Raw genomic sequence first — 13105 nt, forward strand, 5'->3', positions numbered from 1 at the left:
GAAACCACTTTGAAGATATCAATATGTAATACAACAAGCATTGTTAATTTCCTACCACTTTGTTTGTAACTCTGTACTGTCTGTACTGTTCTTTTGCTATTTTGTAAAAGGTTATCTGTCTGTTAATGTTTTCCTCCTTTTATTTCTAAAATAAAAAAAAAAGAGAAAAAATAGAAATGAAAAATAGAACAGTTTCAAAACAGGTTAATAGGAAAGTAAGAATAATGGATACACTGCCTATTGTTATCTTCATAGTCATTACTTTGAATACAAGATATAAGCATGAAATATTTTAAAACCAAAAAGCTGTTTTTAATTCCAAAAAGTATCTAAGAAACATAGAACAAGGCAGAATTCATTTGGTTTTTCCTCATCTCCTGGTATGAGGTCTGTCGTGGCTCCTCCAGGCTGCACAGCTGCAGCACGCATTACTGTTGCTAGTTCCTTCTCCCCACCTGTCGACTCCCTCCTGCCCACTTTCCTTGCCCTTGGGAGTGGCTGTGCCTTCCCCATCATTTTGTTGGTTCTCTGTCATTTCCTCAAGGTTTGTCTCCTCTATCTCCATCAGAAAACTTTTCTTTTCCTTGGCTTTGCTCCTCCTGGGGGCCAGGCTGCCCTGATTGCACTCTCCCTGCTTCTCCACCTCCTTCTCCCTTTCCTTGTTCCTTTTCTTGGCCTCTTCCTCAGCTGCAATCTTTTCCATATCTACTTCCACCTTTGGACCACACAACCTTTTAAATTCACTGTTAAATGAATCTGCGCTGTTGTAGTCAGCATTTGCAAGGTAAACAATACAATACAGGACACATAATTTACAGGATTATTTTACAGTAGTCACCCAAAGAGTCAAGTTCAAAAGAGTGCAGGAAATCTATCCACCCACTAAAAACCATAACAACGCCCCCAAGGAGTCCAACAGGAGGCCTAAGGTCCATGTCAATGTCTCATGCAAGCCTATTTCAAGGATCTGACTGGGAAAGCCAAAGATCAGTGGTGGAAGCTAGATAGTCTATGCCAGCAGGATGAAGGATCTGTGCTAGCAGGCAGAGGGATCTGCACGGGAGCCAGAAAGTGACAAAGTGAAGACCAGAACTCCCCAGAAAATAATCACAGCCATCCTCAGTGACAACGAGGTCCCAAGCTCCTCCAACAAGAAAAGCTGAGTCTATATCAGGAAAGCCAGCTTGACAAGCTTCTTCAGGACACTGAACAGTGCACCATCTTCCCCTCTAGAGCCAGAAGTGATACTCAAAGTAAGGACCAGAGGTCCCCTAAAGTGAACCGTAGCCATTCTCAGCAACAACAGGGTTCCAAGTTCCTTTGATGATGAGAACAGCAGCGTTCATATCAAGAAAACCAGCATGGCAAGCTCAGGGAACCAACAGCCCCAGGAGAACCAACAGCTCCTAATAGCACCCAAACTTCTTCCTCTCCAGTTCTTTTTATTTTGTTGGCAACAATCCTCAGGTGGGCCTCCCACACCCAGCACCACACTAGTTCAATTTGCCTGGGTGTGACAAGTTGACCACCAGTTGTCAATCCACTACATTGCTTTCCCCAAATTCCCTTTTCTTTTTCTGGTGCCCTTCTGGTATTTGAAGAAGTTCAGCTTCCAGTTTTTGTTAATGAAACATGAACCATTAAGAACTGGACCTGTCACTTGAGGACCTGCATTCCAGCTGTTGTGACAACTGATTGAACGTCTGGCACCACATTTCTACTGAGGATTTCACTGATGAGGCAGTGGTTTCTCTGCAAACTGGTGGTGGCTTCATGGAAAAGCCGTCCTCAGAACCATCTGGATTTCAGCAGGGTGAATGCTCATGTGAAGTTTTCCTTTCTTCATGCAAGAATGTCCACTTTCTTCCTCTCACGCAGCCTCTGCACACCTTTTTGCACTGATGTAAGAAACATACTGCAGAGGAACTATGAGAGGCCTTCATTAATTCTACATTTTCATGTTTATGTAAACATTCACGTTTCTCATCAGTGAGATCTCACCACATGCCACCAATAATCTTGCCAACCTCCCACAACTTTAGGTCAAGGTTGGAAGCCTTCACTTGGTCCCAGACCTTTCTGCTGTACCTCATGTAGGGCACAAATGACTTATTTGGTGGCATTGGGGGTTTAGGACTCATAATACCAGAGGACTCCGTGACCTGGCTGTTGGTGCCAGCTTCCCTCCCAGCCTGTAGTTGTTGTAGATGATGAGTTTGTACTCTCATGCAGATAATGTATTATACTCGCAAACCCTGGTGTGCTAGGAGCTAGGGTGTTGCAGGAGCTAGGGTGGGAAGGTCCCATAGCTCTGGTTCCACTTTCCTTCGTCTCATGCAGTCTTAAGGAGTAAAAGAAACAGTTCTATGAGTCAAAAAAAAAACAAAAACCTACAAAGTGAGAGAATAGAATGAGCACAAATATAATTTCAAACATTTCAAATTCAGATCAAATATTTCAATAATTACAGAGAGCTGAGACCAACAGGAACTGCTGAAAGAAAGGATGCTGAGTTCCTTTACAATGGCTCAAAACTAAGCATAGCATTTAAGCTAAGCCTGAAAGAAAAAAAATTCATTAGATCTTTCAGTATAATAAAATATATAAAGTAATTCTATCATCCTGTGTAGAGATAAAATATTTTGATTTCTGAGATATAATTGTTCTTTAAGTACTGCATTTTCTTTCAGTTTTAAATGCTTTTTTTGACATTTATTTTTAAAGAAACATAATTAAGTGCTTTGTGCTTTTGTGTATTTTTCTTACTCAGAATCATCATGAATGTTTAAATGCAAATTAGTTCCATCAAACATCTTTCAGATGACAAATTATATTCTGAATATCAATTATTCAAAACTGCAGTCAGAAGATTCCCAACCTGATTGTTTAAACACAAAATGTACAAACCCAGGTGATGTATCTATTTACATTACTTGTCATATAAAATAGGTTATTTATATATATATGTATGTATATAAAATAAGGTCGTGAATAAGGCTCTTCTCATAAAATTTCTTTGTTAGTCTACCTTTTCCCAAGTAAGAATTTCTTTCTTTTCCCCATTCCCACTTCATTCACACTCCCCACAACCCGCCCCCGTCTTGGAAAAACATTTCACTTATTTCTTCTTCCACATTCTCTTCCTATTTAAATGCTACATCCTCCCCGAAATAAAAAACTGAAAATTTCTTCAACATCCATCTAATGATCCTTTACCTGGTAAGGTAAGAAATGGAGTTATGCCTTTGCCTGACAAAAGCAAGACTCATATTTTCATTCCCTTAATCTTTCCAATTGCTGTTTCTACCTTCTCTCTTAGTCTTACTCTCAATGATAAGAATTTACATAACGCAGTTTCTAAGAAGTTGGGTGGAACATAACCCTAACTGCTTTAAATGAGTAGAGATATGCAGGCCCAAAGCCTTTAAGGATTATCTGATTTGAGGGAAATTCTTCTCACTGTTTAAGACATACAATGTTCAATCAAACTAGAATTTCCATAAGCAAATGAGGATATTCATTCATCAGAAGTATTTAATAATCTTAAGTGGTATAGTAAATTCAAAACTGAACAAAAGAATTTTAAAATTTCCATAAGCAAGTGAGGATATTCACTCATCATAAGTATTTTGGAATTATATAGTAAATTCAAAATTTGAACAAAAAAATTGTCTGATTAAGGATATCATCATGACCTGTAGTAAGGGGCATTTAGAGTTATATAAAACATCCACCAACTAATTACCTAGGCCATGGGCTGCCTCTGAAGAATCATTAAGGGTTGGCATATAGCTCAGTGGTAGAGCACTTGCCTAGCATGTGCAAGGTTGTGGGTTCAAACTTTGGCACTGCTAGAAAAGAAGAATCACTGAAAATTTCCTTTCCCACAGCATTAATTTCTTCAGTTTTTACTTTATCCAATATACCTTCATATAGTTTCTAAATTTCAAATACCTCAAATTATATCACTTATGCCTTAAAGTAACAATTTCTTAATAACATGTATGAAGATAATATGGTAATAAGTAAAATATATGCAAATTAAATTTTAGGATAAGAAGGCATTTTGCATGCACCAGTTCTTAAGGTCCTGGACAGACCTATAAAACTTAGAATGCTGACTTTTCTTACTCCTTCTTCTTCTTACCTTTTTTTTCTCATGTATAATGCTAAATCAATGAAAGAAGATTATCAACCACAGGAAGATCTGGGAGAAATCCTGGAGAAATGGAATCATAAAAATGAGCAACAATAAAGATTTGGATAGGAAAAAATTAGGAATTGAGAAATGCAGACCTATGTTCAATAGGTATTGGAAACTAAGAACTATTTGTCATTCTAACTCTTCAGGCTCTGTGTAGTAGCTTGAGGAAGAGTATGAGTATCACAGAGACACATGAGGGGGTTCTTTCATTTGTAAACTGCTGACACCACTAAACACTATTTTCAGGATCTTTATTTTTACATGGGCTTACACACATACACACACACACACACACACACACACACACACACACACACCTCCCAATTCCTCAGTGGTGTTTTCTATTAGTAAATTTCCCATACTCAGGTAGAAAAGTGCCTTCCTCCTTCATCCAGGAAATCTTTGGGTCAGAAAGCAGCAATAATAAGAACCTAACTGAACCTGGCTGTGGAAATGGTAAAACTAAATTGCAATTCTAATACAGAGATAGTTCTGAAACAATGGAAGAGAGTCATCTAAAGGGTGGAGATGAACTTTGAGTTTAGCAAAGAGGATATACAGTTAAGTAGGGGACTATTCAGCTCAGAGATAATAAAGATACCAGGATCTGAAGGCTCACTGAGGTTACATAGTCAGCTCCATAAAGTAAGGGAGGAAGAATGCTGGAAGGTTAAAGTAGGACTCTGAAAGCTAAGACAAAGAGGTTAGAAACTTCAAATGACAACAAAATCTTAGTGAGACCGTGATGATGGATTGCTAGGAGAGAATGTAGTGAAAATAAAATCTGTATAAGTTGAGACAGAAGGATTGAAAGAAATATACAGGATGTTGGCCCAAACCTGTTTGAGAAGACTACAAGCCAGCAGCCAGAGGTCCTGACAAATACTGAGCCTTGGTCTAAAGCCTTAAAGGTGCTTGCTGTATGGTCTGACAGCCTCATATAGAAGTTTATTAAGAATATAGAAGCTAAGACCCTACCAGAGGCCTAATGATTCAGAATCTAAACTTTAACAGAAATTTCTTTTTAATCTTTTTATTTTAAAGAAAATAGTACAAAAAAAGAACAATAGCAAAATACAAACAACACAAAACAAGGACATTAAAAATCATATGGGGTTTCAAACTAAATGATAGGGATTAACAGTGGTTGCTACATTACATATTGTTATTTTCAACAAAGTTGCTCAGATTACCAGATGTAAGAATAGAAGATTGATCAAATCATTAAAAGAAATAAGAAAATAATAATTTAAAAGAACATTACAGACAAAATATAGTTTCACTAGATTGTAGGAATTCACCAATGGCTGTTATACTGCAAATTGTTGTCACATAAACTGCTCAGATTACCAGATACAAGCATGCAAAATTGGTCAAAATATTAAAAAAAAAAAAACCTTTTAATCATTAACTGTTCCCCTCAACAAAAAATCAGACACCAGCAAGATTTTTACCTACTTCCTCTTCCAATAAATTTAGTGTTTCTGTTTTAATATTTAGATCTTTGATCCATTTTGACTTTAGTTTAGTGCATGGTGAAAGACATGGGTCTAGTTTTAGTCTCTGGCATGTGGAAAGCCAGTTTTTCCAGCACAATTTATTAAACAGGCTATCTTCCTTCCATTGAACATGTTTGGCCCCTTTGTCGAAGGTATGGTGACTGAGTGTTTGTAGCTTGTCGGCATCTTGTAATCTGTTCCATTGATCTTTAGGTCAGTTTTTTTTGCCAGTACCATGTTGATTTTATCACAGTAGCTCTGTAGTACAATTTCAAGTCAGGAATTTTAATGCCTCCTGCCTTTCCCTTGTTTCCCAGGATTGCTTTTGGTATTCTAGGCCTCTTCTGGTTCCAGATAAATTTTAGGAATGTTTTCTCTAGATCTGTGAGGTATACTAAATAGAATTTTAATGGGGATTACATTGAATCTTTACAATTTTGGGAGAGTGGCCATTTTCACAATGTTGGTTCTTCCTATCCATGAGCAAGGAATATCTTTTCATTTTCTGATATCCTCTTCAATCTCTTTTTTCAGAGTACTGTAATTTTCACTGCACAGATCCTTTACTTCTTCGGTTAGACTGATTCCTAAGTATTTCAATTTTTTAGATGCTATTGTGAAAGGTGTAGTTTCCCTAATTTCTCTCTCAGTCTGCTTGATGTTTGTGTACAGGAATGCTATTGATTTCTGAGTACTGACTTTGTATCTAGCTACATTACTGAATTTGGTTGTTAAATCAATAAGCCTCTTGGTAGAGTTTTTGGGGTCTTCTATGCAGAGCATCATGTCATCTGCAAATAATGATAATTTCACTTCTTCTTTTCCTATCCTTATTCTTCTTATTTCTCTCTCTTGTCTAATTGCTCTACTATTTCCAGAACTATATTGAATAGGAATGGTGACAGTGGACATCCTTGTTTTCTTCCTGATTTTAAAATGAAAGCTTTCAGTTTTTGATCATTTAGAATGACGTTAACTGTTGGTTTGTAATAGATGGCTTTGATCAGATTAAGGTAAAGTCCCTCTACGCCAATTTTCTGTAAGGTTTTTATCATGAATAAGTGCTGGACTTTATCAAAAGCTTTTTCTGCATCAATTGAGATGATCACATGATTTTTGTCTTTGGCTCTACTGATATGGTGTATTACGTTAATTGATTTGCATATATTGAACCAACCCTGCATTCCTGGGATGAATCCCTCTTGGTCATGGCGTATAATCTTCTTGATAATTTGTTGCATTCTGTTTGTGAGTATTTTATTGAAAATTTTTGCATCTATGTTCATTAGGGAGATTGGCCTGTAGTTCTCTTTTTTGGTTGGGTCTTTCTCTGGTTTTGGTATCAGAATAATACCTCCAGGAATGAGTTGGGGAGAATTCCTTCCTTTTCAATTTCATTAAAGAGTTTGAGAAATATTGGCATTAAATCTTCTCTAAATTTCTTGTAGAATTCAGCTGTAAATCCATCAGGACCTGGGCTTTTCTTCATTGGCAAGATTTTTATTACATTTTCAATTTCACTTGCTGATACAGGATTATTCAGGATTTTTATATCTTCTTCATTCAGCTTTGGTAGTTCATATGTATTTAGAAATCTGTCCATTTCCTCTGTGTTTTCTATCCTGTGAGAGCAAAGATTTTCAAAGTACTGATGACCTTGTGAATTTCTACAGGATCTGTAGTGATTTCATTTCTTTCATGCCTTATTGCATGTATTTCAGTTTTTTCTTTCCTTTTTTAAATAAAGTTGGCTAGGGGTTTATCTATTTTATTTATTCTTTCAAAGAACCAACTCTTTGATTCATTAATTCTTTGTACCGTTTTTTTAGTCTCCATTGCATTAATTTCTGCCCTGAGCTTTATAATTTCATGCCATCTCTGGGCTTTTGGTTTGATTTGTTCTTCTTTTTCTAGAAGCTTGAGGTACAGCACAAGATTGTTTATTTGTGCTCATTCTGTTTTCCTGAGGTAGGAATTCACTGCTATAAATTTCCCTCTAAGGACTGTTTTCATTGCATCCCACAGGTTCCTGTAAGTTGTATCTACATTTTCTTTTGATTGTATATAGTGTTTAATTTCTTCTTTGATTTCACCTGTGACCCATTGATTGTTCAGGAGGGTGCTGTTTAATTTCCATGTTTTTATGGAGTTCTTGCAATTTCCTTTGTCATTAATTTCCAATTTCATTGCACTATAGTCTGATAGTGTGCATGAGATAATTTCAACTCCTTTGCATTTCCTTACATATGTTCTATGTGCTAGCATATGGTCTATTTTAGGGAACGTCCCATGTGCAGCTGAGAAGAATGTACGTTCTGATGCTGTTGGGTGGAACACTCTGTATGGGTCTACTAAGTCCATTTGTTCACATGTTTGATTTAGTTCTGTTATTTCTTTGCTAATTTTTTCTCTAATTGATCTATCTCTTTGTAACAGCAGGGTACTGAAGTCCTCTGTTACGACTGTGTTGCTGCTTATTTCATTTTTCATGTCTGTTAAAATTTGTCTTATATACTTGGGTGCTCCTGTGTTTAATGCATAGATGTTTATGACTGTTATCTCTTTGTCTTTCCCCTCACAAGTATGTCGTGACATTCTTTATCTCTTTTAATAGTTCTTGCTTTGAAGTTTCCATTGTCTGCAAACACAATAGCTACCCCTGCTTTTTTCTTGATACCTGTTGCATAGAGTATGGTTTTCCATCCCTTGGTTTTCAGTCTATGAATTTCCTTTCGAGTTAAATGTGTTTCTTGTATACAGCACATTGTTGGATTTTGTTTCTTGATCCAATCTGCCAGTCTACTTCTTTTGGTTGGTGAACTGAGTCTGTTTTCATTGACGGTTATAACTGATATGTATTGTCTTATCTTTTCATGTTGTTTTCCTGCTGTTGGTTCCTCTTGTTTCCCTCTGTTTAATTGCTTGCTCTGCTATTAACAGAAATTTCAAGTCATTCTTATAGGGCAAGCATTTGAGCCAGACTCAGATATGGGAAGGATATTGAAATTATCAGATCAGAAAGTTTTCTTAAACTATAATTAATATTCTAAGGACTGTAATGAATAAAGTAGATAGCATGCTGAACAAATAGGAATTTAAGCAGAGAGATGGAAAATCTAGGAAAGAATCAAAAAGATGCTGGAGAACAAAAGTATTGTAATAAAAATGGAGAATAGTCTTGATGGACATGGCATATTCATAGACTAGAACCTGCTGAGAAAATAATCTCTGAGCTTGAGGATATCCAAAAAATACTTACAAAACTGAAAAGCAAAGAGAAAAATGACTAAGGGAAAACCAGAATATCCAAGAACTGTGAGACTTACAAAAGGGGTAAAATACATGCAACAGGAATATCAGAAGAGAGAAAGGAACAGAAGAAACATCTAAAGCAAGAATAACTGAGCATTTTACCCAATCAATATGTGACACCAAACCAAAGAAGCTCAGTAATACCGAGCAGGATAAATAGAAAATGATAACAACAACAACAAAGTCCTACTTCTAGGTATGCTATATTCAAACTGCAGAAAATCAAAACAAAGAAAAAAATCATAGAAGAAATAAAAGAGAAACGCATTAGCTATAGGGAACAAATGTAAGCATTATGTCTGATTTCTCAGAAATCCTACAAGCAAGAAGGGAATAAGTAAAATATTTAAAGTTTTGAAAGAAAAAAATCAACCTAGAATTCTGTATTTTACAGAATTATCCTTCAAACATGAAGGCGGAATAAAGACTGTCTCAGGAAAATAAAAATCAAGAGAAACTTTTGCCAATAAACCTGCCTTGCAAGAAATATTAAAGTTCTTAAGAAAGAAGAAAAATGATACAGGTGAGAAACATGGATCTATACAAAGAGAAGAACATTAGAGAAGGAATAAGTGAAAGTAAAATAAAAACTTGTATTTTCTGAGACTTAATTGGTCTAACAGATAACAGATTTGAACAGATAATGTTCAAAATAATAGCAAAAATGTGTTCAATTAGGTAGTTACATACCTAAACATATCACATAAAAGTGAAATGAATGACAGCAATAACACAATGGATGGGATGGAGGAACTAAGATTATTTCATTATTACAAATTGAGCATATTTAATCTAAAAGTCCAAAATCTGTGGATGTGTGTGTTATGTGTGTGAGTGTGCATGTGTGTATATGTGTGGTGTGTGTGTGTTGCTATGGATTAAACTCAGAGCTTCACACATGCTAGGGAAATGATCTACTACTGAGCTGTATCTGCAGCCCCTGAAAATTTCTGAGCAAGGGGACTCAAAAAAAATTTGGATTTTGGATTTTTGGATTAGAAGTGCTCAATCAGTAAGTCTTTGCGTATATTTAAAAATATGAAAAACTGAAATCTGAACCACTTCTGGTCCCAAACATTCCAGATAAAGGATATTTAACCTGTAAAAGGTTATCAGAATGTTAACCTGTAAACACTTATTAGAATGCTACAAATCAAAAAAACTGATAACTCCAAATGTGAGTGAGGGTATGTAGAACAACAGGAACCCTCATTCCTTGCTGGTGAGAATGAAAAAATGGTACAGACACTTTTGAAGACAGTTTGGCAGTTTCTTAAAAAGCTAAATATATTCTTACCAAATGAGCCAACAATTGCCTCACTACCCCCACCTGCCTCCACCCCAGTATTTACTTACAGAAGCAAAACAACTTAATGTTCATCAAAAAACTGGCACATGGATGTTTATATCTTTATTCATGAATGCCAAAACTTGGAAGTAGCCAAGACATCCTTCGGTAAGGGAATATATGAATTTAAGTGTGGTACACCCAGACAACAGAGTATTAGCACTAAAAAGGAAATAAGCTATCAAGTCTTAAAAAACATAGATGAGACTTAAATGCATATTACCAAGTTGTTTTTTTTTTTAAAGGCAATCTGAGAAAGCTTTATACTAACTGATTCTAATTATAACATTCTGGAAAAAAGGCAAAACTCTGGAAACAGAAAAAAAGATTAGGATATCCATGAGCTAAGGGAGAAAGATGGATAAACAGGCAGGAACAAAAAATTGGGGTCAGTAAATTATTCTATATGATACTATAATGGGAGATATATTTGTCTAAACCCATAAAATATGTAACATTAAGAGTAAACTCTGGCTGGGTATGGTGATGCATGCCTGCAATTCCAGCACTCGGGAAGCGGAGGTAGGAGGACTGTTGTGAGTTCCAGGCCAACCTGGGCTACAGAGTGAGCTCAGGACCAGTCTGAAGTATATAGCAAGACCCTGCCTCAAAAAAACAAAGCAAAACAAAAGAGTAAACTCTAATGTAAAGTATAGACTCTAGGTGATAACGCCGCATCAAGGAAGGGTCAGTGGGTACCAATGCACCACTCTAGAGGCTATACTCCTAGTGAGCGGAGTGATGCAAGTGAGGAAGCAGTGAGCAAATGGGCACTCTGTGTCTTCCATTCCATTTTGCCATGCATCTAAAACTTCTCGACAGAAATGAAATCTTTTAAAATTAATTCATACTTACACAAAGACATGTACTCTCACATTCCCATTTTCTAACCTAATTTACTGGTCAACTTATTATTTTCAGAAAAATCTGCCTATGTCTACCCATTCTTATTAACAAATCAGTTCCATATATAACAGAAATACTCTTTGCACAGCCTCTAAAATTTTTAAGCTGACTATAAATAAATTATATAACTGATTTTTCCCTCATTTTTTCCCTAAAAGCTTACTTAATGAAACAGGGAGTGGCTATACTTATTCAATAAAAATGTAATTTTAAGAATATTTAAATAAATCATTAGTAGGAGAACTGTAATGAAACAGAAAAATTAGAAAGCTTCATTCATTTTAGAAGTATTTCTTCATATGGAGAAAAAAATTTTCTCATTTCTAATCAATTAAGAAGTGTTTTAATTACTTTAAGAGATGCCAGAAGGCTTTGTTGTATATTTGAATTTGAAATTAATTCTTCTTCTCAGACATTGTGACACATTCCTGCCTGGGGCTGTCTAGATTATCACTGTCTTTTGAGCGTAAGAAAATGTACAGAGAGATAATATTTAAGTCTACCCTTCAAGGTACCTAGAAGTATACCAAACAATGGAGCATAAAATAAAATAAAAACAGTGGGAAGAACAGGAACTGTCAAGGGTTCCCCTGTCACACATATGTGAGATTCAGGCTCACATAGTTTAGTCTGTGAACAGGCAAAACTACATGACAAAAAAAATTACTGATCATGGCTTTCTAAGGCTGTAGCCTCTAGTGAAGAGAATTCTAATAAAACCTATGTCACTAGCAACGTCTTATCTTTGTCCTTCAAATAGCTTGACTTTCCAATTACTTTCTTTGCTGAGTAATTTGCAGAGTATCCACAGCATTTGTGATATAACCTGAAGGTAAAACACCTCCAAGTAATGTTAGCGAAAGTAAACATATTAAATACAGATATGCAAGTTATGACATAAGAAATAAGTTATTTTAAAAGGTGGTTATTAAAAAATTAAAAGCTTAAAAGTTCTCAAGTATTTAAATATGAAAGCAATCATGCAAAATTTATAAAAATCTATCACTGAGCCATTACTTTTATTTAAGAAAAACTACACTTGCAAAATGAAGAGCATTCTCAAAGAAACAGAAGTCACAGATGAGGGGTTATGTGAACAGTATAGACAGGGGTTCAAACTGTCTATACTCTTCTGTGAGGGAATAAAGAAGAAATTCAATCGGCAAGAACAACGAGTATGAGCAGAATGATTTAATCATCACCGTAGTAAACACAAAGAGGTGTAAGTAAGATGCTTAAGGATGGCTGCCAAAGGCTAGGGTGGTGATCACATACATGGTCACTTGATTTGCAATCAAGATACCACTATGATTAAGTGTTAGAACAACCAGATATTCATATGGGAAACATAATTAACCTTGATGCTTACTTCACCCTCATCAAAAAATTAATTTGAGAGTGATCATAGACCTAGTTGTAAAAGCTAGAATAATTAAGCTTCTGGAAGAAAACATTGTGCAGAGGTGAAAGATTTCTTAAATAATAGCCATTAATCTAGAGGAAAAATTTTATAAACAAGGCTTAATCAAAAATAACTTTTACATTAAAAGACACCATTAAGGAATTGAAAATACAAGCCATGGATTGAGACATTCACAATACATCTGACAAAGGAGATCACGTCCAAAATATATACTGAACTCCTATAAGTCAGTAAGGAAAATAAAAGCAAAAATGGACTCAGTATTTGAACAAAAACATAAACAAGTACTTCACAAAAAAAATGATATCCAGGGGCTGGGGATTTAGCTCAGCGGCAAAGCGCCTGCCTGGCAAGTGCAACGTCGTGAGTTCGATTCCCGGTACCGGAGAAAAACCAAAAAAAAAAAAAAAAAA

General features: G+C 35.7%; 1 protein-coding gene and 1 pseudogene across 4 annotated transcripts in view; both read right to left on the reverse strand.

The window, feature by feature from the left end:
* Nubpl (nucleotide binding protein-like) overlaps window positions 1–13105 on the reverse strand; it is a 199588-nt gene that overhangs the window by 75750 nt on the left and 110733 nt on the right. The window lies entirely within an intron of this gene.
* LOC102018574 overlaps window positions 371–13105 on the reverse strand; it is a 24733-nt pseudogene continuing 11998 nt past the window's right edge.

Source organism: Chinchilla lanigera, unplaced genomic scaffold (assembly GCF_000276665.1).
Source record: "Chinchilla lanigera isolate Chin_1 unplaced genomic scaffold, ChiLan1.0 scaffold00008, whole genome shotgun sequence".
Classification (NCBI taxonomy): domain Eukaryota; kingdom Metazoa; phylum Chordata; class Mammalia; order Rodentia; family Chinchillidae; genus Chinchilla; species Chinchilla lanigera.